Genomic DNA, 25,336 nt, shown 5'->3' with positions numbered 1-25,336 from the left:
AAAGGAAGCAGGATGCTGAGGGGGCAGGGGATTCATGGATGCATGGATGGAGACTGTATCAGTTCACTCTGGCTGCCATACAAAATACCACAGGCTAGAGATTTAAACAGACATTAATTTTCTCACAGTCCTGAAGGCTGGAAGTCCAAGATCAAGGTGTTGGCAGGTTGTGGTCCTAGCTACTCAGGAAGCAGAGATCAGGAGGATCTTGGTTTGAAGCCAGCCTGGGCAAATCGTTCTGGAGACCCTATCAAAAAACCCAACACAAAAAAGGGTTGGCAGAGTGGCTCAAGTGTTAGAGTACCTGCCTAGCAAGTGTGAAGCTCTGAGTACCCCAGTATTGAGGAAAAAAAAGTAGTAGAAAAAAGGAGGAGAAAGAAGAAGGAGAAGGGGGAGGGGAAGGGGGAGGAGGAGAAGAAGAAAAGAAGAAGAAAGAAAAAAAGAAGAAGAAAAAGAAAAAGAAGAATTGCTTCCCTACCATTTCTACCTACCTAGAGGGGAGAGGGGAGCATCAGGTCACACATCCTCTGAGAGTCTCCTGACAAATGACACTTAATCATGAGAACTGAGCTCTAAGACAAAAGAAGACTCATATTAATTTGTATAATTTCTGTGATGCACACACATATCGTAAACTTCGGTACTGCGTGATCATGGATGAATAACGGTGTGCTGTCTACTGGCTCATTCACCTACACAAATTGGATGCAGGTGCTAACAGTAAGCACTATGCTAAGACCTGATACAGAAGGAAATAAAAATTAAAAATAAAGTTGCCCCAGCCTCATGCAGTATATTCCAGTGATAGAGAAGTAAACGAGATTACAACTCAGTAAGAAGCTCGGGGTGAGCAGCCAAGGGTACCAAGGGGCCTGGCACAGACTTAGCTGCACAGTAGATTTGGTGAGGCTGGTTCAGAACTGTGTGACCTTGAGCAAGGTACTTCCCAAAACGCTCAGTTTCCTCAACAGCAATATGGGACTAAACATAGAAGCTACCTGATAGGATTGGTGAGAGTGCTGAATGATGGGTAGGTCACAGCTGGGCATGGTGGTGCATTCCTGTAATTCCAACATCTGGAGGATGAGATAGGAGGATCACAAGTTCAAGACCAGCTTGAGCTACATATCTAGACCCTGTCTCAAAGAAAGAGAAAAAAGGATCAATGACAAAACACTTATAAATCACTCATCCCCACATACCTGACACAATATTAGCTCTTTTTTTAATAATCTATGTTATATATTAGGCGATATGTAATTTATGTTGAAGTTATTCATAGCGTTGGTTTTTTTGCAGTCCGCACCTTGAGCCACTCCACCCGTCCTTTTTTGTGATGGATATTTTCAAGATAGGGTCTCGCAAACTACTTGCCTGGGCTGGCCTTGAACCTCGATCCTCCTGATCTCTGCCTCCTGAGTAGCTAGGATTACAGGCATTGGCCACCAGCACCCGGGTTCATAGGGATTTTTTTGTATGTTTGTGTGGTGTGGGGATGGGACGCGAGGCCTTCCACATGCTACCCGAGTGCTACATCCCCAGGTCCTATTTGTACATTTTAAGACACCATATTGGTCAGCTTTTCGTTACTATAATGAAACACCTTAGGCAGAATGCATGATAAGGAAAAGAGGGCTATTTTGGCTCATGGTTTTGGAGGTACAAGGTTGAGGGTTTGTAGGTCATGCTGGCCCTCTTGCTGGCAGACCCACGGGGGCGCAGGACATCACATGGCAAGAGACAGGAGTGTTTCTCTGTGTCAGGCTTTGTCAGGTATTCTTAACTTCTGTGTATAGTGTCTGGTTGGAACAGAGCTCAGGAAAAGGGTCTGGGTAGGGGATCCAGACTTGAGAATCCCCACCGATTCGGGTGGAAGGTGAAGTCACCTCTCGATGAAGCTTCAGTAGATGGTGTCTGCAGTCTGCAGCAGAGTGGCCCCGGAGCCACAGCTCAGATACAGCTCTGGGTACCGCAAATGCTGATGAGGTGGCTAGAGACTGAAAAGAAAAGACAAACAAAATCAAAAAAGTAGAAAAGAAAAGCTGGGGAAGGTCGAGGAAAGCAATTCTGGGAGGTAGGAGGGGTCAGAGTACTGGGAGTTAAACTCAAGCAAGCCCTCCACCACTTGAGATACGTACACCCCTTTTTTCAGTCCTTTTTAGTTTGTTTTGCAAATAGAGTCTGAAAAACATAGACATTTTTGCCCAGGCCAGTGGACTGTGGTCTTCCTACCTCTGTCTCTCAAGTAGCAGGCATTACAGGTATGCATCACTGTGTGTGGCTGAAAGAAGAGCGTGGTTTTTCTTTTCTTTTCTTTTCACTACTGGGGTTTGAACTAAGGGTCATCACCTTGAGCCACTCCACCATCCCTTTTTGTGTTAGATATTTTCAAGATAGGGTCTCTTAAACTATTTGTCCAGGCTGGCTTCAAAGCACGACACTCCTTGAGTAGCTAGGATTACAGCGCCCGGCTGGAAAGAAGAGTTTAGAGAAGGAGTGTTCATAGAATTATCACCTCAGAAAATTTAACTTACAGCCACTTCATACCCACAAGGATGACAATTATCAAAAAGAAAGTAACTGCAGGGCTGGTGGAGTAGCTCAAGCGGTAGAGCGCCTGTCTTGCAAGTGTAAGGCTCTGAGTTCAAACCCCAGTAACCACCAAAAAAAAAAAAGAAAAGAAGTACAACTAAATAATGAGTGCTGGAAAGGATACAGAGGATCTGAGCACTGCTGGTGAGAAAGGACAACAGTGCTGCTGTGGACAGCAGATAACAGTCTGGACCATTCTTCTGACAATTTAACAGAGAAGCCACATGAACCCTCAATTCCACTTCTGGGTATCACCCCAAGGCATTGAAAACAGGGTCTCGTTCACAGTCACCAAAAGGTGGAATCAAACAGTGCCCATGAATGGACAAAGGGATAGAGAAAATGTGGTCTACACACACATGTATTACATTCCATGTGGGAAGTAACGAAATTCTGACATGCCCCAGCAGGGGTGAAAGTTGTGACAGGAGCCAGTCACAAAGGACAACTAGTGAGTGTATGATCCCACTGACATGAGGTACTTGAAGGAGTCACAAGAAAGAAAGAGTGGTGGTTACTAAGGGCTTAGAGGGCAGGGAGAAGAGTTTCAATTTGGGAAGAGGAAGAGGCTTTGGGGATAGAAGGCAGTGACATTTGAACTTCAATGTAATCAATGGCACCAAACCAGTACACATAAAAGTGATCGAAAAGGTAAATTTTCCGTTATGTATGTTTTAGCACAATTTTTAAGACATCAAGTTAGAGAACAGATGTGAAAGCAATCTGGGAGGTACTGGGGATTTTGGTTCTGTGGAAACAAAAGGGCAGGAGCTGAACCTCAGGGGGCCCAGGAACCACTGGGAAGGAAGGAAGTGAAGCCCTGGTGTAGAAACCACAAAAGTGATGGGATGAGAAAGGTGTGGAGGACAGAGGCAAAGCAAGGGTTTTCCTTTTGACAGAGTCTCACTGTGTAGCTCAAACTGGCCTGGACCTTTCCATCCTGTCTCAGCATCCCAAGTGCTGGGATTGCAGTCACAAGCCACCATGCCTGGCTTTGTTTTCAAGGACGGCAGGCAGGCACATGGTTCTGTTTATAGGCTGAATGGAAAGAGGTTTTAATTAGGTGTTTGTTTTATGTTTCAGAATCAAAGCTTTTGCCCCTTCTTACAAAGGAGATCACATATGCTGGCTTGATTTCTGTCTTTCTTGGGGAGACTCTAGGAATTGAGTGATTGGGAGAACTCTTTTGGGGGGGGATCTTATAGTAAAGAAACAATATAGTTTGTGCAGGATCTCCTAAATTTGCTCAATCATTAAAGTGACCTACAGCCCTTGATAAAAATAGAGATTCCCGCTCTCTGGGCCAAGTCTTATATCTGAACCTCCAGACACCTACCAGAGGACAGGCCCTGGGGTACAACCAGATGGAAACTCCTGCCCTCTCGGGTTTTCTCACCTTCTCACGATGGGGGGTAGATAGTAAAGTTTAAAAACATACATGCCAAAGCCGGGCAATGGTGGCTCACGCCTGTAATCCTAGCTACCAGGGAGGCAGAGATCAGGAGGATCATGGTTCAAAGTCAGCCCAGGCAGTGGATGGGGAGGGGTTGTTCATCAGAGGGGTCATACTGATGTGATCAGACATAGATCTGAAATCTCCAATTGGGCCACAGTGTAGAGCATGGACAGTTGCAGGGAGAGGTGAGGTGACTGAAGGAAAAGGGGAAAAGGCCAGTTATGGAACAAGTGTAGAATCCAGGCAGGCAGTGCCACTGGGGTGCCCCAGAGTGGGATCAGTGGGGTGGTGGATCAATTATGAATGCAGAACAGCCAGGAATTGTCAGTACATGGATGTGGAGTGCAAGAGAGAGAGAGAGAGAGAGAGAGAGAGAGAGAGAGAGAGAGAGAGAGAGGAACCAAGACCAACTCCAAGATAGGGAAGCAACCAGGCACCAGTGGCTCATGCCTGTAATCCTAGCTACTTGAGAAGCTGAGATCAGAAGACTGCAACCCAGGCAAATAGCTCATGATACCCCATCTCCAAAATAACCAGAACAAAATGGACTGAAAGTGTGACTCAAGTAGTAGAGAGCCTGTTTTGCAAGTGCAAAGCCCTGAGTTCAAACTCCAATCCCACCAAAAAAAAAAAAAGCCAGGAAGGCATGTTTGCAGGGGAAGACTAAACCCAGATTCATCGGCTGCCTGGTCCCCTGAAGCAGTTCCCTCTTAGGAAAGCTGACTCAAAAAACACTTCTTCTGCCTGTGCTCAGAAAAACACGAACTTGGAATTTCTCTCCTATGTCACAGGCTCACAATCAAGAGTTTACTTCTTATTTATCCAGCTGTTGGTAGATCAAGGATACACCTGGTGTTAGGGTTTGGCTCTGAAAAGCCCCTGAAGGCCACATGCTAAAGGCTAGGTTGCCACCTGATGGCATTATTAGGAGGGGTGGACACAACAGAGGTGGGCCTCCTGAGGAAGTGGGTCACTGGGGCTGTTCTGGAAGCTGATTCTTGTCCCTGGCCCCTCTGCCACTCTCTCTCCCCCCTCCCCTGCTTCCTGGCCACCAAGAGGGGAACAGCTTTGCTCTTCCACACATGATGTTTGGTGTTACCATGGGCTAAAAACAATGGAGCCAGCAGACTGGAGTGAAACTTCTGAGAAAAAATAAACCTTTCCTCCTTTACATTGGTTTCCTCTGGCATTTTGTCACAGAGACTGTAAAGTAAACTTGATGGATATTCATTTGCCTTTCCCTGTGGGGCTCAGATTAACAGTTTATGAAAATTCTTAGTATGAAAAGTAGGAACAACAAATGAGCTGCAGAGGTCCTCCTATTTGCTCCTTCAGACTATCTTTCTTTTTACCTAACCCTGCACAGCTAAAAAGTACTTTCCTGACATCATCAATTTTTATTAATCTTCAAAGACTCAATGTGGATCTATGCATATAACATCTACCGTAGTTACACTCTGCCTGATACAAGGCTGACCATGTGTGCCCTGTCAAAATGATCACAGGGCAGGCAGAGTGTGCATGCTGCTGCCTATACTGTGCATGACTGCCACAAAGCTATAAAATGTCTGCTTCAAACACGTATAAAATTATTGAGCTAAGTCCTACCAACAGAACTTGAGGACTGTGCCAAAATAAAGATTGGTATCTAAAGATATGCCAAAATAAAGACAAGACACTGAAGGATTATTTTTCTCCTGGGGAAAAATTTTCCTATAACAAGCTGTTCACATGGACAACACCTTCTTTAGTGACTCAATGAAAGGTCACCTTCTGAATGAAAGCAAATGAACAACAGAAAGCTGCCATTTTTGTCAAAATGATGACCTGTGCTTCTCTTACGTCACTATGACTCAAAATCCTGCCCCAAGCCCATGATTGCAAGAGGAACCACTCAGACTTAAAATGAGGTCTGAGCGGCCCCTCAGAGTCCCTCAGATCCCCTGAGACTGGCTCCATGGGTAGCAGGTTAGAACAGAGGCCACTGAAGCACCTGGCCTCTCACTTGCCTCACAAACCTGCTCTGCTCATAAAGCATTCAAAGTGGCTTTAGATCCACACAGACAGTCCTTCATGAACTATGTTCCTTGAACCCACTCCTCCAATAACACTGGACTGCACTTCCATAGCCATCTCCAAGACCTTGCTGTGAAGTAGGACTGTCACGAGCAACATGTAGCCTCTGAGCATCTAAAAATGTACCCAGTCTGGATTAAGATGTGCCAAAAGTAAAAAATACACACCAATTGGCAAAACTGTGCCAAAAAAGGTAATGTATCTCAATAATTTTTACAGATTACATATTCACCCATTTTTCATATATATAAAATATATTAAAATTCAATTCATTCTTTTACTAAAAATAGGGCTACTAGAACATGGCAAAATCCACATGGCTCCCTTAACACTGACTGCTATTGGGCTGCCCTGCCTTAGACTTAAGAGTTGAGTTCAAGCCCCATTCTGAAATTACAACTGAATCCTCTGGACCCATGACCTCATCTGCCTTCATCTCCCTCCTGCCTCTTCTGCTCCTTGCCTGGCATGGATCACATGACCCATCATCACATGAACTTTTCTACGCAATGTTCAGCTTCCTCATCCCTCCTCCTTCCACTGAACTCACCTGGCAAAATCCTCATTTCTGGTTTAAAGTCTAATTCTTGCCCTCCCTAGTCTGTACTTAGCTATAGAAAACAGAACTCCAAAATATCAGTTCTACTTCCTGTCCACTCATTTCCACCTGAACAACCTGGCATTGGGCTTTGTCCTCACCACTTCACCCAAACAGCTCTTTTCAGTCACCAGTGACCCCCACACTGCCAAATCCACAGCAAATCAGTACTGGCCTGACCTTTAGAAATATATAATTTGTGTGTGTGTGGTACCGGGCTTTGAACTCAGGGCCTCACACTTGCTAGAGATGCACTCTACCACCTGAGCCACTCCTCTAACCCTTGCTTGACCTTCAGCAGCACTTGACACATGACCATACTCTGCCTCTACGACACCCTAGTCACCTGGTTTGCGTTCTCTGGTTGCTTCTTCTCAGTCTCCTCTTCTTCCTTCTCTTCCCAACTTCCCTTTAACACTGGGTACCCCAAGACTACCTGTTTGAACCTTGAAATCTATAGGTGCTCCCTAAAGGATTTCCTTTAGTCTCATAGTTTGAAAGTCCTCTCAGACAAACTGAAAACACTCCAATGTCCAGCGTCAGCCTAGGCCTCTCCTCTGAGTTAGACCCCACAGACTGCCTATGCAACATCTCCATTTGGCATCTAAAAGCCAACACGTCCAAAACACAGCTCTGATATTCTCCTTGCCCTCCTTCCCAACCTGTCACTCCCATGGTCTCCCATTCCAGGAATGGTGAAATGCATTCTTCCACGTTACCCTGTGCGCAACACCAACGTCATCACTCACACTTTCCATGTGAATGCCATGTATCAGCTGTTACTTCAAAACATGGCCTGCATCTGACCACTTCTGAGTGTCCTGGTCCAAGCCACCATCAGCTCTTGAAACAGTCTCTGCCCTGGGCTTCCTGCTTCTACCCTGCTCCCCTAAATCAGGAAGCAGATAGGTACATTTTCTGTAAAGGGTAAGGCAGGCCATATAGTCTGTTACAAGGACTCGGCTCGGCTGTAGCAGCTTGAAAGCAGCCTCAGACAGTATACGAATAAACAAGTACAGCTCCTCAGGTAGAGTGTGGATGAACCAGTGAGGCTCTGCTCCAGTAGAACCAGTACTGACGTGGACCCTGATATCTCAATTTCATATAATTTTCATATGATACAAAAATATTATCACTCATTTTTTCAACGACTTAGAAATGTAAGCAATTCTTAGCTTGCTAGCTGTACCAAAATGAGCAGCGGGCTGGCCCATGGTACGTGGACTCTGCCCTATATTCAGAGTGATCATGTTTTCTTCCTACTCAAAAATTCTTGGACAGCTTCCTTCTCATTCAGTAAAACCAAAAGGCTTTTGCCATGGTGGTACACGCTTGTAATCCCAGCATTCAGGAGGCAAAGGCAGACAGTTAATTGCAGGACTCTGTGCTGTTAAGTTTGTTCTGTTCTCCATCCCAACATACATTATTAATGTGATGACAGTGGAGGCTACAGCAGCAAGTCCTATAGACTTTCCTTCTTCTCAGGAGCAGATTCCTCATCACCAAAAGAGAGGGATTCAAACCACGTAATCAGAGACCTTACAGCACAAAAACTTATGCAGCAGGTATGTAGAACTTTTTAAGCTGGCTCCAGAACAATCCAAGCCTTTCCGAGCACCTTTCCTGTCTACTCAGTGGCTAAAGCCTGGTGTTTCTCGGCCTATCAAAACCTATTCGACTGCTGGGTGCCAGTGGCTCACGCCTGTAATCCTAGCTACTTGCAAGGCTGAGACCAAGAGAATCACAGTTTGAGGTCAGCCTGGGCAAATAGTTTGCGAGACCCCATCTCCAAAATAACCAGAGGAAAAATGGACCGGAGGTGTGGCTCAAGCACAAAACCCTGAGTTCAAACTCCAGTCTCACCAAACAAACAACAGTGACAACAACAACAAAAAACAAAACCAAACAAAAAAAAGGGCTACTAAATTACCTAAATTCTCAAAATGAACCCAGCTAGGCTAGACGATCAGAAACAAAACCTAACAGTGTTCAGGCTAATAAGGGGTCGTTCCTACCTACCCAATTGGAAAACAGATAGGAAGACAAATTAAGAAAGTCCATTTGAAACACCTACTATGTGCTAGGCACCTGGAGGATTTCAAGTACTTTACAGTCTGATGACAGATGGAAGAAAGAGAAAAAGAGGGAGGGCAGAACTATGGAAGAGGAGAACAGGGGAAGGGAAAAGGGACAATAAATTCATAAAAGAAGGGGAGAAATAAGAAAAATGGAAGAAAGCACAGTCTTCTACTTCTTGAACCCTGTAACTAAGCATGATGATCAGTTCTCACTCACAGAGGAATGTTGCAGAACTATGGAGGGACTTTGCCTACAGGACAGATACTGATTAGTGTTGGTTGAACAACTCAACTGGCCCACAGAGACCATTTTAACTTACACAGCAGCCTACTGTAGGATTACTAGCACTGGACCATATTCTAGAAGCACAAATCTCTATGTGTACAAATTATTTATTATTAACGTCTTCTTGTTTATAAAATACACTTCTTGAACTTATTAATCCATGGTTCTCTGCTAAAACAAAAAAGATCAGAGTCACAGGGTGGGGCCAGTGTTCCAAGTTTTGAAAAAGCTCAACAAATATGTAGCCAGGACCAAGGGCCTTTACAAGTGCCACACACATAACATAATACCCTTCCTAACAATGGTGGTAGTGAACTATTGGAGCCAGCAACATCAGCATATGAGATCTTTACTAAGCTAGGTGGCTATTATGTTAAAATTGTTTCTTGCTGATGAACAGCAAGCACCTGGATGGCACATGCCAGTTCTGCAAAATCCTAGAGTAGTCTGGGACAGTGTAGTTAACCTACCTAGGCATTGGTGTTCTTATGTGCAAAATGGGGTTGTACTCCAACCACCTCCTGGATAAACTGAATGATTACAACATATGGAAAGCACTGGGAACAACTTTAGACATTCGGGATTGTACTGAGGTCTCTTCCTGCTTACTCAAGAGGACACTGAAGTCTCGTATAGCTAAGAGAAACTTCTCAGCAGTTCAATACCCTCACTTCTTGAATGCTAGCTAGACAACTGAACCAATTAAAAGAGAGTAAGACTAACCAGGCAAAAGGTGGGTCTCTTTCCTTGTCTCCATAGTCAAAAATAGCTTTTTTTTTTTTAAAAAAAGGCAGCTCTTCTCAAACTGAACTTTTCCTTCCTAAAAGATTAGGAAGCCAGGTTTCAATTTACCCATCAACCTGAATCTGTTTTAGAGGCACTTAATTACCATGAACTATGCAGTCCCCTCCAAGCATGCTAGAGTCTCAAAGTTAGTGTGAGCAGACTAAGAGGATGGGGAGGGGGGGTGTTAAGATGTCATCTTGTGCAAGGTGTGTGTCCCGCTCACAGTGTGCAGGTTTGCCCACACTGCATGCCATCACTGCTCTATGGACCTTCATACATCAACTCCCCTAAAACTCACCATGATCCTTTGAGAGGAGGTGCTATTATTTCCCCAATTTAAAGATGAGGAAACTCAGGCACAGAGAGCTTGGGTAATGTGTTGCAGTCAGGCCACTTGCAAGAGGCCGAGGTGGGATTCGAACCACAGCAGCCTGGCTCCAGAGCCATGGTCCTGGCCCTTCACCATGGGGTGCACTACCACTGCCTCTTGGCACAGTCACAGGAGGAGGTTCAGTTTCAAAAGCACCTTTCTTCTGAGTTCCCAGTGTGTTTCATTTATCCTCCCAACAACCCTAAAAAGCAAGTCGGAGACATACAGTACCTGCATTGCACACATGATAAAAACGGAGCAGCATCAATTAAATGTCTTAAAAACTCCTGATCAGCCAAATACTGGTTCACTGTGTTCACACCAAAATTAAAGGCTTTTAAAAATCTTCTGTTTGAGTGCTTTAGTATTGGGTAACTCCTTTAGCACGTACCAAGAGCATAACCAATGACCTTGCTAGTCCAAAGCAAATTTTCTAACTCTCACAAGAGGGGTTTCTCAGTGAATCACTATTATAAAAACAATATCCAGGTGACTTACAACTTACCGGAAGTCTTAAATACTAACCAAATAACCAAAGTTCATTGAAAATAAGTAATAAATTTACTCATGTGCTAGCTCTCTTAGAAAAATTAGGTTATCTGAAAATGAATTAAGCAGAGTACTTTAAAGAAAAATCTAATTGATCTAATCACAAAATAAAACATGCCAGTGAAAACGTTTTTCTTCGGTATCTATTAATGTCTCTTCAGCTTTTATTACACTTATAAATAAAGTATTTGACTCTGGCGAGCCTAGTCAACTGACTCTTGTCAACAGGGAGCTTGTGACTCTCCAGGGGACAATCAGCTCATCCCTCAGCAAAAGGAGTGGAGCCAACAAGCAGTCTCCGTCCCCTACAGCCTTGTGGTTCTATGAACTGAGTCATTCCTTTGGTTCTTGAAGGACATGGCATCAAAGAAACAAGTAAAGGACACAGTTCAGAGACAGAGAGGAAAAAAAAAGAGTCCTTTGAGATTTGGAAAACATTTCTGCACAACTGCAGAATGCACTATAATTTTTAAAAAAAAACTTTAAAACTCAAGGTTCCACAGGGAAGTTGCTCCCAAATGTTGGCACATTTATAATCAGAGGAGCTTTATAGTCATAGGATGCTTTACCTATGTATATTTCTCCACTCTGTTATTCTACAATTCTGTGCAAAGAAAAGATACCCAAAAGGCCAAAGACGGCTTTTCTGGTATGCAGGTATAACAAGCAAAAATAAGCTACAAGCTTGAAATGTTCACAAGAGTTTTGATCGACAATGAACAGCTCACCATGACTAATTTTAATTTTTGGTTCTAATGAATGATATAAACTTTTATAGGTATCAACAAAACTCAGAGAAGACCTAAATCCATTTCAGTGCTCATTTAGCAGCTTCAGCTGTGTGCAATTAAAACATTGGCATTAAATATTAGAGAATAAAATAATGAGACACTTAAAAAATAATCTGTGCCTCACTGGGTCATGCTAAGACATTTCACTTTTTAAAAAACAAAACAAAACAAAACATGGTTTCTTAGGAACATCTTGGCAGTTCAAAGAATTAGCTCAAAAGTTTGATTTTTGATTTTGGTTTGTTTTGCTCTTAAGAATTTTATGAAAAGAATACAACAGAAATGCATTATTGAGGGCTGGGATGTAGCTCGGTGGTATAGCACTTGCCTAGCATGCGTGAGGCCCTGGGTTCGATCCCAGCACCAAAAAAAAAAAGAAATGTATTATTGAAAAAAACAATCATGAAATAATAACAAATGGCATAAATCAATTTGGTACAGGGACCACCAGAGTGGACCAGGTTTCAGCAAAAACAAAAGCACATTTTTGATCATGTTAAAACTGGTGCTTTTCTTTACGCTTCAAAGACATAAAATATTAAAGGCTGGGGAAAGATGAATTTTGGTAATGAGACAACTTTGTATTCTCCTAGTTCTTAAAATTAAAAGTGTAAGCTTTTTCTTTCAATTGTAATGAGAATACAAAACATAATCTGAAGATGTGAATGTGGCAGCTACGACTAGTAAGCTCAAGCTGCAGCTAACTATGGTGACAGTAGGGTATGAGCGCATGTGTGTCAGTTTCAAGAAAGGAGATTACGTGGGGGTGTTCTGGGTGTGTGTGTGTGAGTTTTATGTGAACATCAGCCAATTGACAGCTTTTGCAAAATGTAGATAGAAAAGGGCATATCCTGTATGGGGAAATGTACTCATTAAACTTAAGTTTTAAAAGGATGAAAACACAGATTACACTTTGTCTTTAAAAACTGAAATGAATTTCTCTTTTTTCTTTTTTTTGGTGCTGGGATCGAACCCAGGGCCTCACGCATGCTAGGCAAGCGCTGTACCACCGAGCTACATCCAAGCCCTAAAAACTTAAATGAATTTCAATACAGAAAATGAAGACAGCATTTTGCAAGTTTATCACTCAAAGGGGTATCTCTTTTTGAGGAAGTCAGTGTGCTACACTTTGAGAGATGAAATGTTACAGCTTGTACACCAAAATTAAAAAATTAAATTAAATTAAAAAAGGAAATGGTTACCAAGGTAATGCAGGTCAGGGGATCAAAGGTGAAGGGTCACACATTATTAAAAAGAAATCCAAAAGGACAGCTGCATCATGATCTCTGCAAAACAAAGGAGCTCCAGTAAGTACAACTGATATTTCTGAGAACTATAAATCAAGCTCTTGAAAAGAAGGCTCCACTGTAAAGGAACACGCTCATTCCTGACTCCATGGAGAGCCATTTTTACTTAGGTACAAAACCAAATTTTAGTTACCTGTTACCAACAAATATTTTTGTAAACATTTAATCAGTCATATTAAAATGTAAAATATCTCCAGTTGGAAGTAGTTGAGAAGTACTGGCATTTCAGTTGGAGCCCACACCCTGTTTTCTGGAAATGACAGTGTTTGATAAGTTGCCAACATATCAGAAATCTAATTTGGTCACAGCATGGTAAGATTTTTGCCTCTACTCAAGGAATGAGTTCCAAAATTGAGTTCTTGCAAATTTCTTTCATTTGAAGTAGCTGCATGAAATTTCCATTACTGGAACATTTAGTATAACAATGTTCTGCAAGACAGCAATAAAGTGAATCATGATAAAAATAAACTGTGTAACTATATCTATATTAAGAATTGTTCTCACATTCAACTTTCACTGCACAGGGCGGAAAAAGACATTTTAAGCAAAATATCTTGCTAGTTCTACTGGAATTAGATAAGAGTTAATAGGAGCTTGACAGAGGAGTATCCACAATTGGAAAAAGGTATCATGCCTTATTTCTTCAACAAATATTACTATTTACTCATTGTCCCCATTAACAAACTAAGTTATGGGTTTTTTTTAAAGAATAGAAAGAGGTGAGGTTTCATTTTGAAAAAGTTATTTAACCTTGCAGCAGCAGTTACGGTGATAATTTCAAGTTTCCCTAGCAAATGACCAGCATCATACTATAATCATCTCTGGAAAGAGTATCTTTCCTGAAGATAGTGTGACCAAGCTACACTCCCTGATTTCAGGACCCAAACTCCTTATGCTTACTAGATGCAGATTCTAGACAGCAATGGACACAGTGGCCTGCCACCCGTGAAAGGGGAGCACAAAACTGGCAAAAAGGAACATGGTTGTTCTCCTTTATGAATTCCAGCTCCACCTCCTCCACTATCCCACTTCAGTTGTACTCCACAGTACTGAACACTTGATCTAACTTTGTTAAAATCAAGTTCCCCAAATAAATATTAAAATATACACAACTGTCCAAAAGGATTTCGTTATTTAAAGGAAAAGGGTATTCTTTCTAGTGGTTTATGGCAATCAATAAATAAATAGACTATAAATGCCAGATTTTTGTTCCCTCTGCTTAGGTTTTGTTCAAATAACTTGCAAAGATTCATGCACTGACTAGAAGTGTATTAGTGCCTGAAGGCCACATTGCTAAAAACATGATTTTTTTCCTTTAAGTTGTACAGTTACTGAAAAGTAAACCAGCATTCCATTTTTGGAATGCTCATCTCACACAGAGTCTGTCATATATATGTACTTGTTGCTGGGAGGCATGCAAGCAATTTTAAAAGCTACAGAAGGCATCGATACCCCATCAAAACAGTACACGTGTCTAGTAGCATCATTTAGACTATTTCAATATGTTTGCCACAAAAAGCAAGAAGGCAGCAGTGTAATGTTAGTCAAATTTTGTTTTCCTAAAATATTTTGTACTTAAAAAAAAAGCAATGGTCAGGCGCAGTGGCTCACACCTGTAATCCCAGCTACTTGAGAGGTAGAGATCAGGAGGATCACAGTTCACAGTCAGCATGAGCAAAATCAAAATAGTTCACAAGACCCCACGACAACCAATATAAAGTTGGATGTGGTAGTATGTGCCTGACATCCCAGCTATGCAGGAAGCCTAAATAGGAGGATGGCAGTCCAGGTTGGCCTAGGCATAAATACAAGACCCTATTGAAAAATAACTAAAGCAAAAAGGACTTTGGGCTTGGCTCAAATGGTACAATGCCTGCCCGGCAAGCACAACACACTGAGTTCACCAATCCCCCCACCAGCAACACGACCCCCCAACAAAACCTATTCAGATCAAATATCTCTATGTATCACTTTAAAAATGTATTTATTAAGTGACCTCTTCCTGACAATAAGATGAAATAATTCTAGATGAAGTCATCTAAGTCATTCTCACACTCACCAACTCAATAAAAAAAAGCTACACCCCAAATTTTCTGCCAGTTTATTAATCCCTCCCAGAAGTTTCACAGACTACCAGAACATAATGCAATCTCCAAGTTCTCAGGAATTGCTCTTTAATACCTAGTATTACAACCAAGCTAACGCACACAAATAATTCCATGGAAAGGAAGTCAATCTCCTCACGTAAAATGGAAATGCTTTAGATCATTTTTTAAAAATTAGTTGGGTGCAGTGGCTCAGCCAGAAATCCCAGCTACTTAGGAGGTGGAGATCAGGAAGACTGTAGTTCAAGGACAGCCCAAGCAAAAAATTAGCAAGATCCTATTTCAATCAACAAGCCAGTTGTAGTGGTGCGCATCTGTGGCCCCCAGATACAAGGGAAGCCGTAAGTAAGTAGGTAGGCAGATAGGAGGATCATAGTCGAAGCCAGCTCCAGGAAAAACTGCAAGACCCTATCTAAAAAAAAATAACTTAAAGGCAAAGGGGCTGGAGGCACAGCTCAATTGGCACAAGGCTCTGAGTTCAAACGCCAGTACCTCCAAAAAAGAAAGTTATCAATGAAGGATTTTAGTTAATCTTTTCCAAATGAGTTTGCTATTTGGGAAGGAGAAGTCAAAGACTGCCAGGAGATTACTATGGTCCTCACAGTCCAGAATCTTGGAAATAATTTAGTAAGTAAAAAAAAGACTAGAAGCCATTAAGGGGCAAACACAACCCTAGGAAGAACTGATTCACTTTAACAATAGTGAAGAGTACATTCTTAGAGTCCAATCCATTTGTTGCAACTGCAGTGTGGAATTCACATACATTTTCCCACAGAAACAATGCTGTAAACACCAATTCTGGTTGGTACCTGTCTATTTAGCCTCAAAAGTAGTATACTTTGAATTCTCAGATGTTATCAGACCTAACTACCTTTCCCCACCACCTTCAAGGGGCCAGTCCTTGCCCTCAGTGGATTCAATGCCTCCTAGCCCTATCCCAGGCCACAAACAGCAGGAGGCCTCGAGAACCAAAATCATCCATGTTCCTTTTTCCCCAGAAGCCCACCTTTCTTCAGTCACTGAGGATTATGAATGGCTGAAATGGTACAGGAACAAACTTGAGTGTTGTACCAAAGCCCCAACTGAAGAGGCTTATAAAGGGTACAGAAGGCAGGTCAACCTCGGGTAGACTTACTCAAATTACAACTTGTCTCTTCTGGGACTAGTAACTGAATTAAACAGAAAATGCTTAAAAATCCTAACCAACCCCCAAAACGTCATAGATGTAACTGTAGCATACATGCTGAACCTGGAAATGACTCTCTACCACCACATTTGTGGGTGAGTGTCTGAAGGAAGCAGTGCACCAAGAGTCTTTCACAGAGCTCTAAGTTGTCATGGCCCGTAAGAGCGGATTTCTCCAGGGGATTCTCACAGTAAACTCTATCTGGACAACATTCTGCTAGGATACATCCCCCAATAAACACAATCGGTACTACCCATTACAAATCTTTCTTCTTCTCTTTGTCAAGAAGGAGCATCTATAAAGCACAAGAAACCGGTTTAGCTTTCAAATAAACAGAGAACAAAGAATACCATTTCTAAGAAGGCTAAATCATGACAGAAATGCAGCCATTTTTACATCAAGCATATCAAAATAAAATAAATGAAAGAACTGGAAAGAAATTCAGAGTCAGAGACACAAGAGGCAGCTGAAGAAATCCATTATAAGAGAACCCTAGACATTTTACTAACTCTTTACAAAATGGCTATTAACATATATAGAATGGCTTTCTGCAACAGAAGCTAACCTCAGCAAGTATATTCAGCGATTAAAGAAATACCCAGGCAAAAGCTGGTTACAGTGATAGGCAAAATTTATTATTTTTAATCTATAAATATAAATAAATCAGCATGTCATTCTATAAAACATGAAATGCACTTCAGCTAAATATGTCCTTCAGTTAAGTGGGCATTATATTTCTATTACCATTTCATGTTAAGATTTATGTTAGTTTTTCTAGCATGACAGAAATGCCATCCATTAAAAAACCAAAGAAAAAGAGAAGTATCTGGTTGTCATCGTTGTTGCTCATCCACTGTGGTCCAACAGAGGTGTCTTTCTTTCACCATCTCTACCAGTTTTCCAATCTTTTTAGAAAATACACTTCCAAGATGGTCTAAGATATATGTAATTTTCTCAAAACTTTCTATAAATAATACAGCAACCTATGCCTACAATCACTGCATCATTTCACTACATTCCTCAAAAAAAAAAATCAAAGCTAGTCATGTTGACACATACTTGTCATCCCAGCATTTGAGAGGCTGAGGCAGCAGGATCTCAAGTTCCAGGCCAGCCTGACTACACACCAAGACTAAGAAAGAAAGAAAAGAGAGAAAGGAAAAGATAAGAGGAAAAAAGAAACAAAAGCTAAAAGCTGTAAGGCAAACACCTTCCTACCTACTATTTTATCCTCAACAATGTAACCTTTTTACCCAATGGCTTCCAAGATTTCCCAAAAAGGTGAAAACAGTGGGGGGAAGGAAACATTTGAAGGGCACATATGCTCATTATCATAACATGAAGATGGTCATGTGATATCTTATGTTCACTTATGAAGTGAAACATAAACAAGACTGCAATTTAATAAAGGCAAATACCACATGTTCTCACTTATAATGTGGAAGCTAAGAAGGTGACCTCATAGAAATAGAGAGTAAAAGAGTGGCTACAAACCTGAGAAGGATATGGGAGACAGGATAGTTTAACAGTATGATAGGACTTCTAATATTCTGTAATATACTAGGATGACCATGGTGGGCCGCAATTATCTATTTCAAAACAGGTAGTAGACCTGGTCCTCCTTAGTAATATTTATATTCTCTCTTCAAGAAAATTAGAGCTAAGGGCAAAACAGTATCTGCATGGAAGCGAGGGGGCGGGGGCGAGAGGGAGGGGGTGGGGGGGGAAGGGGGGAGTAATGACCCAATCATTGTATGCACATATGAATAAAGGAAATTTTTAAAAAGACACACTGTAGAGAGGATTTTGAATATTCCCAACACAAAGAAAAATTTTAAAAGTCTGAGTTAACAGATAATGCAAATAACCCTGATTTGATCACTATACATTGTATAGATGTATTGAAAGGTCACACTGTACTCCATAAATATGTACAGTTACTATGTGCATATTAAAAATGTACTTTTGAAAAGAATGTACAATTTATTATATGCCAAATATTCCTCAATAAAGCTGTGTGAGGGTGAGAAAGGTGAAGGGGTGCACAAGATAGGGATCTGCCCTCACACAGCCATGCTGTGGCTATCCCTGCAGAGAACACCAAGAGGGAGCTGCTGTCCCTGAGTTGTTTGCTGTCTTCCTGTTAGCTAACATTAAAAAAGAGAATCTTCACAGATTAAAAAAAAGAATCTTCACAAATAAAATAAATACACAATAAACACATAAACACCATGCATTTAAAATATTTGGTATTGATTACTTTTATATTGGTCATACACTGGAAATTACCCTATTTTCTAAATCAAAAATCAAGGAATACTTTGACAAGATTCTCTTAGAAAAAACTATTTTCAATGAACTTTAGACAAGCTAATTTACAAAATATTAAGTTTTTTCTACAAGTTGGTCTACCGTGTCTGTAAAATAAAGCCAACCTTGTCATGGTCAAGACCCACTGCTTCCTAGGGCTACCTCATATGGGGGAAAAGGATGACAAAATATATACTAAATTCCCCCCAAATACAAATTTACAAGAAAGGAAACAAATTCACTCACTGTTGATTTTATTCCCATGTTACCTGCTTTTAAACTTACTAGCCATGTTACCTAAGTGCTCACTGAATTATTCTACTGAATATTCTACTGAATATTCTACTGATTCCTATGAATCAGTCTGGATCACTAAGACTTCTATTCACTGATTCTCAAACTTCAGACTGAAAAAATTAAAATCCCCTATCTAAACCTTATCACTTGTAAAAAATAGTTTCCTTGTTCTACCACACAAGGAAGTTACAATTCCGAACATCAAAGAAGTGGCTAGGGAATCTGCACTCCTGAAGAACCCCCCAGGTGAGATGGGTCAGAAGTTCAAAAAGCCTGCCAAGGTGGAGCCAATCTGATCCAACCTCATCCTCCAGTCCCCACACAGATACAGGGGGATGGAGGGAAGCAGTCATAGGTATCAAAGCTGCTAAAATGCAAATCTAAAAACAAATTCAAATGGGTAACAGCTATGATAGCCCTTCCCCAAGACTTAAAAAAATTTAAATGCCAAGAGATGCCTAAAGTCTTTAAAACCCAAACAAACCCAAACCCACTGAAAGCTCGGATAGTAATAGGAGATAAAAAGTCCTTTTTAGGCTTTAAAAATCAAATGTAGTTGAACCTGGTTTTAAACAATACCTGTACATCTTACTCCTTCTACAACCTGTAATGTATTATTTACTTTCTCAATTAAGCCTCACTTTCTTCACTTATAACATAAAAATATCCTACCTACCTTACAGGGTTGCCATGAGAATTAAGTAAAACAATTAATGTAAGTTGCACAGCATAGTGATCAGAATCTAAAAAGTAATAAACATTAACTCTATGATTACTATGCTAATCAGCTTACATCCCTTTTCTTACTTGATTCCACAGTTTACAAGGGAGATACTCCTGTCTCCATCTGTAGATGTGTAAATGTTAAGTTCAAGGCTATAAATCTTAAACCTGGTAGAGCCAGAATTCAAACTTCATTAGTCTCAATCTGTCCTCCTCCACAACACAAGCACTGAAGGGTCAGTCTTGTAAGGTTCTCCCCGGTCCCCAACAGGCTCACACAAACTCCGATCCCCACCCTGCACAGGGCTCAGGTACACAGAGACTCCCAATTCATGTTTAATGAATGAGAGAATGAATGAAGGGACAAATACTTCAAGATCTACTACTGAACCTCTCACAGCACCTTACGCAATGCATTTAAAAGGACACACGTGGTATTTAAATCAGTGGACTAAGGGAAAGAAATCAAGAATTTATTTGCATGCTAAAAATGACATGACTGTTTTCTGACAAAATTCACCCATTTAACAAATATATATCAAGCACCTACTCTAGAGCAGACTTCAGGACCAGGGAACAAGGAAGCATACACAGTGAAGAATGAACTACCTTAGCAATTAGGTATGATTCAGACACAGAACAAACAACTTCTAGCATCACAGGTGTCTGAAGAAGTGTAGGATCTGTGGGAACTGATGGTGAGGGTACCTCATCCATCCTGCAAGGGATTTGGGAAGTGTTCCCTGAAGAAATAAATGTGATAGTTAAGCTGAGATCTGGAGGAAAACAGGTGGAGAGTGACTATAGCTCTAAGGAGGAAAGCACTATACAAGCGGTTTACAGTGCTGAAAGAATTCAGGGCATGAAACCAGTGGCTAGACCACAGAATGGCAAGAAGGACCAGGCAAGAGGCTGGAGAGGGGACAAACCACATTACAGAGGCCTGTAGAGTATGCTGAGAGGCAGAGGTAACATCTAAATAAAACGGGAGTCACTGCTCCCAGTGAGGAAAAGCGATTTGAGGAAAGAGCTTTCTAAAGACCACTGTGGGGTCTAGGTGGACACTGGGCTGGGAAGAGATCAAAGTATACCAGGCACATGGGGTTGAGAGCTCCAAAGCAGTCTGGGCACAGGTCACTGTGACCTGAATACCTGGAAGGCTAAAGTGCCTCTTACTTAGACAAAGGACACAGAGGAGGAAGCCTCTCCTCTCAGACATGTGAGACAAGAGCCATCTTCGGGTCCTCCAGCAGAGATATTGAGAAGGTAGTTCTGCTATGGAGCTCAGTAGTGGTGGCTGTAAAGAGTTATTTGAACGAATGAAAAATAAATATGTTAATTAATTTTTAAAAAAAGAGTTATTTGAACAGAATGGAAATTTATTTGGGAAAAAGAACCTGCAGAAATTGGTTTAGATCCAATATAGATTAAAAAAGGGGAAAGTGTCAAAATGACCCCCAAAGGGGGGAAAAATGCTAACTTTATAGTGAAGAAACCAAACAGTACCTTGGTCAGGTGACCAAGGTTAATCATCAGTAATAAGTCTTGTTGAGAGCAGACTCCCTTGATATAATGTGATGAGAATGGTTCTTTTCCTCTGTGGTCTTCCTCTCCCCAACCCCACCCCCCCAAAAAAAAATGTAACCCCAGTCTACTATGAGCAAAACAGCAGACAAACTCAAATTGAAGAACACCATATAAAATACTTTACCTGTCAAGGTCAATAACAACAAGGAAAGTCTAAGAAACCATCAGTTTAATAGAGCCTAAAAAGATGTGACAACTGGATATAATGTAACTTCCTGAATGGAATTCTCGGAAAGCAAAGAACATTAGGGGAAAATTAAGGAAATCTGAATGAAATGTGGAGCTCAGTTTATAATAATGTACTGTTCATTGGTGTGTTAAGTGAACTATAGTAAACTGGGTATAAGGTACACCAAACTCTGTAATATTCTTACAACTTTTCTATAGCTCTAAAACGTTCCTAAAATTAAAAGGTTTGTTTTAAACCTGACCCCAGGATTTGACTTGAGCATCTGTTGTTGTTTTTGTTTTATTGATGGTACTCAGGGCCTCATGCTTGCTAGTCAGGCACTCTGCCACTTGAGCCACACCACCAAGCCTTTGGATAATTTATTTGAAATTTGCTAAGAGAACAGATCTTAAGGGTCCTCAACTACCCCAAAACACACAGAATATGTATGCTATAGCATGTACTGACTATTAGTCATCACACAATATACACATGTATCGAACCATGTATATAAACCTTGAACATATATAATTTTTATTTATGAATTATACCTCATAAAGCTGGGGGGGGGGCAGAGGGATATGTTGCCATACCTTTCAAAATAAAGCACTGTGATTCTTTTCTTCTCCTCAGACAGGGTCTCACAATGTAGCCCAGGCTGGCCTGGAACTTGTGATCCTCCTGCCTCATTCTCCCAAGTGCTAGGATCACAGGCTCAAGTCACTATGCCCAGAAAAATTGTATGATTCATATGGTCCACATTCTTGTCACCTCTATTCCTTATTTTTCACAACAAAAAAAGGTTATCTTGGTGTTTTTTTTTGAGAGACAGACAGACATCCCCTTGGTCTAATTCCTGAGAAATATTCACATTTAATGGTCACAGAGAAGGTCTAGGGTCCAATCCTCAGAAAATTACACTTTCAAACATCAGGCAGAGGACAGCAGAAAGAAGCATCCAATACACGAGAGAAAATCAGGCATAAGCACAAGCACCAATCCAGGAGCTGGGGAAGGTGGGGAGGCATGGTTGAATATGCCAGAGATATCATAAAACAAATACCAAAGGATCCTTATATTTAACAGTTTTGAGATCGCTTAGTAATCTAAGAAAGAAGGGTCCACGGAATAATGAGAGCTAAATTCAACTGGAGTTGAGTAAAAGCTGAAAAAACTGAGGGAAAAAGAAAGCTCAAGAAGTCTGATTCTCTTATCTGCACTCCCATGTTCATAGCAGCATTAATCAAAATATCAGGAACAGAAGTAGTCCAGGTATTCATCAGTGAATGAACAGATAAACAAAAGGTACTCTCTACATAAAGTGATCTTATTCAGCCTTAAATTCTAATACATGCTACAACATGGAGAAACTTTAAGGACATTACACTAAAATGAAAGAGACCAGTCACAAGAAGAAGAAAAAATGTGTAACTCCACTTTATGGGGTTCCTTGAGTAGTCAAACTCACAGACAGTAGAATGGAGGTTGTCAGGGACTCAGGGGAGGACAGCGGGGGCAGAGATTCAGCTTGGGAAAATAAAAGTTCTGGTGATAGTTGTACATCACTGTGAGAGTACTTAACACTACTAAGTTATATATATATAAAGTTACAACAGTAAATTTTGTTATGTATATTTTAATCCCAACTTTCTTAATTTTTAGAACAATCTGGCTCTCCAGATATTAAATCAACATCAAGCTGTCATGGCCTACAATGAAAAGGTTGAAACCAGGAGAATACAGCCTCAGAGTAGGGCTTCTAAAACATTTCCCAGCAAATACAAGTGGGTTATGGGTCATGCCCTACAAGGAGAATAAGGCCACCTAGACTTGACCAAAGATACCCACAGCAGCAGGCCCTACAAAAACCTTTATTTTGATGTGTTCCAAGATGTGAAAAAAGCTAGGAAATGACTAGAGGAGATTATTTAAACTCTATCCTCAATGGCAAAAACAGTTGGTCTAATTAGTTTTCCTTACCAACCCACATCTTCTAAAAGAAGACGTACTCTTCACTCACTGAAACTAGTAACAGAGACCACACAGACAAATAAATGTCTACTGCCACGGTAACACTCCATTTTTTGACAGACATTTAAGAAGAGAACAGAAGTGGCAATTTCCTCTTTCTAGTATGTGAAAAATAAAAATAAAATAAAATCACCATGTAAGGAAAGAAAAAACAATGTGAAACTAATGTAGGCACAGAATAAACTGATTGCCAAACAGAGAATCCAGAGAAAGAACTCTGTAACTGTGAATATTTACCACATGGTAAATGGAGTGTTTCAAGTCAGTAGTAAGTAATCAGTTTGGGAGGAAAATAAAATTTATATTTTAAAGGATAAAATGTGAAAACAAAAAAGAAAATCTAGACAGAATAGCTAATAATTAATGTGAAAAACACTTTCCTAAATTTGCTATCACAGCCAGAAAGATTCAACGTTTGGATGCATTGTTCACAGGACTGGTCTGAGGACATAAATGCGTTAAGAAAATTAAGATGAAATACAGGTGACTAACAGGAGAAATTAGAAAGAAGATGAAAAACCTACTTTTAAAGAAGATAATTTTAAAAAGTAAGATCAACATAACATAAATTTAAACATCAAAACGAGCTAAATAACAGGAATAAACAAAGAAATGCAAATTAAAAGGAGACATGGGCACAGTGATACATGTCTGTGTTCTCAGCATTCAGGAAGCTGAACTAGAAATGACTGTAAGTTTGAGGCCGGCTTGGATTATACAGAAAGACCTTGTCTAAAAAATAAGGGGGAGGAGGAGGGGAGAGGGGAGGCAGACATAAGTTTCTCGCTTACTGGCCTGAGAAAGAGCGTAACACACCTACTGCTGATGAGGGTTTGGGGAAACAGACACTCATACTCAGCTGGGTAGTCAACTATGGTATAGCACTTCCAAAGGGTACATGGCCAATGTTTATCTTTCAACAAGCACATCTGTCCTAAGAAAGTAACTAAACAAGTCTAGAGAAGTATGCAAAAATATGCAAATGATAAGGAAGCAATTTGAGGCCAGCCTAGGTTATACAATGAGTTTCAGACCAGGCTGGCTAATTAGTGAGACCCAGTCTCAAAAAGACACACCTCGATTCCAAGATGGCAGCTAGAGGGAGGAAGCAGAAAGTGTGCCTCCTAAAGTAAAATCTTGGAGAGACTCTGGAGATACACCTTACAGGAAAAACCACGCAGAAAAGGCAAAACTCTGACGCCTCCACACCTCCAGCCTGTGCATAGCATCTCCACTTCACATTAAACAGAGAAACCAGAGGGCTCCCGCGCCGTCACCAGATGGCAGTGCCCAGATGGCTTGGGAAGACGGGGACCACAAGCTTACTGTTGATTAGTTCACTATCTCTCCCTGTTTATATCTATGAAACTTTTTGGTTGTTTGTTTTTTTTTTCTACTTGTTTGTTTTTCTCTTTTTCTTTACCTTCTTTGCTTTCCATCTCCTCTCACACTTCCATTCTAAATACCACCATTGTTATTATTACAAACTAGAAAATACTTAATCGCACACAGGACAGAGACAGTAAAAACACCAAGGGAAATGAAGGGAAGACAGAAAAAACAGTGAAACCAGTTTCCCCACAGCAAAAAAAGTAGTACAGGAACCAGAGGGGAATGATGAAAACAGATACTCAGATCCAGACTCCAACAAAATGAAGATAAACTATGCCAAAGAACCCAATGAAGCCCACAAGAACAATCTAAAAGAAGAAATACTACAGGTAATCAATGAGAATTCTATAGAGATGATACTGGATATGCTCAACCAAAATGTACAGGAGACACTCAAGAAATTCCAAGACAACAAAAATAGAGAATTTGAAAAAGCACAAGAAGAAATAAAGGAAACCACAGAAGCACTGTATAAACACCAAAATGAAACAAAGAACATGATTAATAAAGACATAAATGAACTCAGGACAAAAACAGACAACATTAAAGAGGAAACAACCCAGGATATGGAAAACCTCAGAAAAAAGAAGGAAACAGAATTGCAAAACAAAATGGAAGGCCAATCCAGCATATTAGAACAAACACAA

The 25,336-nt window shown here is 40.8% G+C and overlaps 1 long non-coding RNA gene across 1 annotated transcript in view; it reads right to left on the bottom strand.

Moving 5' to 3' along the window:
• Positions 1-637: 637 nt before the first annotated feature.
• Positions 638-25,336, bottom strand: part of LOC141415722 (uncharacterized) — a 92,934-nt gene continuing 68,235 nt past the window's right edge. The window contains exons 5-8 of the long non-coding RNA XR_012440663.1: positions 12,785-12,868; positions 10,171-10,444; positions 1,887-1,997; positions 638-1,136 (exon numbers count right to left, since the gene is read on the bottom strand). This is a non-coding gene — a long non-coding RNA (uncharacterized lncRNA). The remainder of the gene's footprint in view (positions 1,137-1,886; positions 1,998-10,170; positions 10,445-12,784; positions 12,869-25,336) is intronic.

This window comes from Castor canadensis, chromosome 13 (assembly GCF_047511655.1).
Source record: "Castor canadensis chromosome 13, mCasCan1.hap1v2, whole genome shotgun sequence".
Lineage (NCBI taxonomy): Eukaryota > Metazoa > Chordata > Mammalia > Rodentia > Castoridae > Castor > Castor canadensis.
This window is presented reverse-complemented; position numbering and strand designations above follow the sequence as displayed.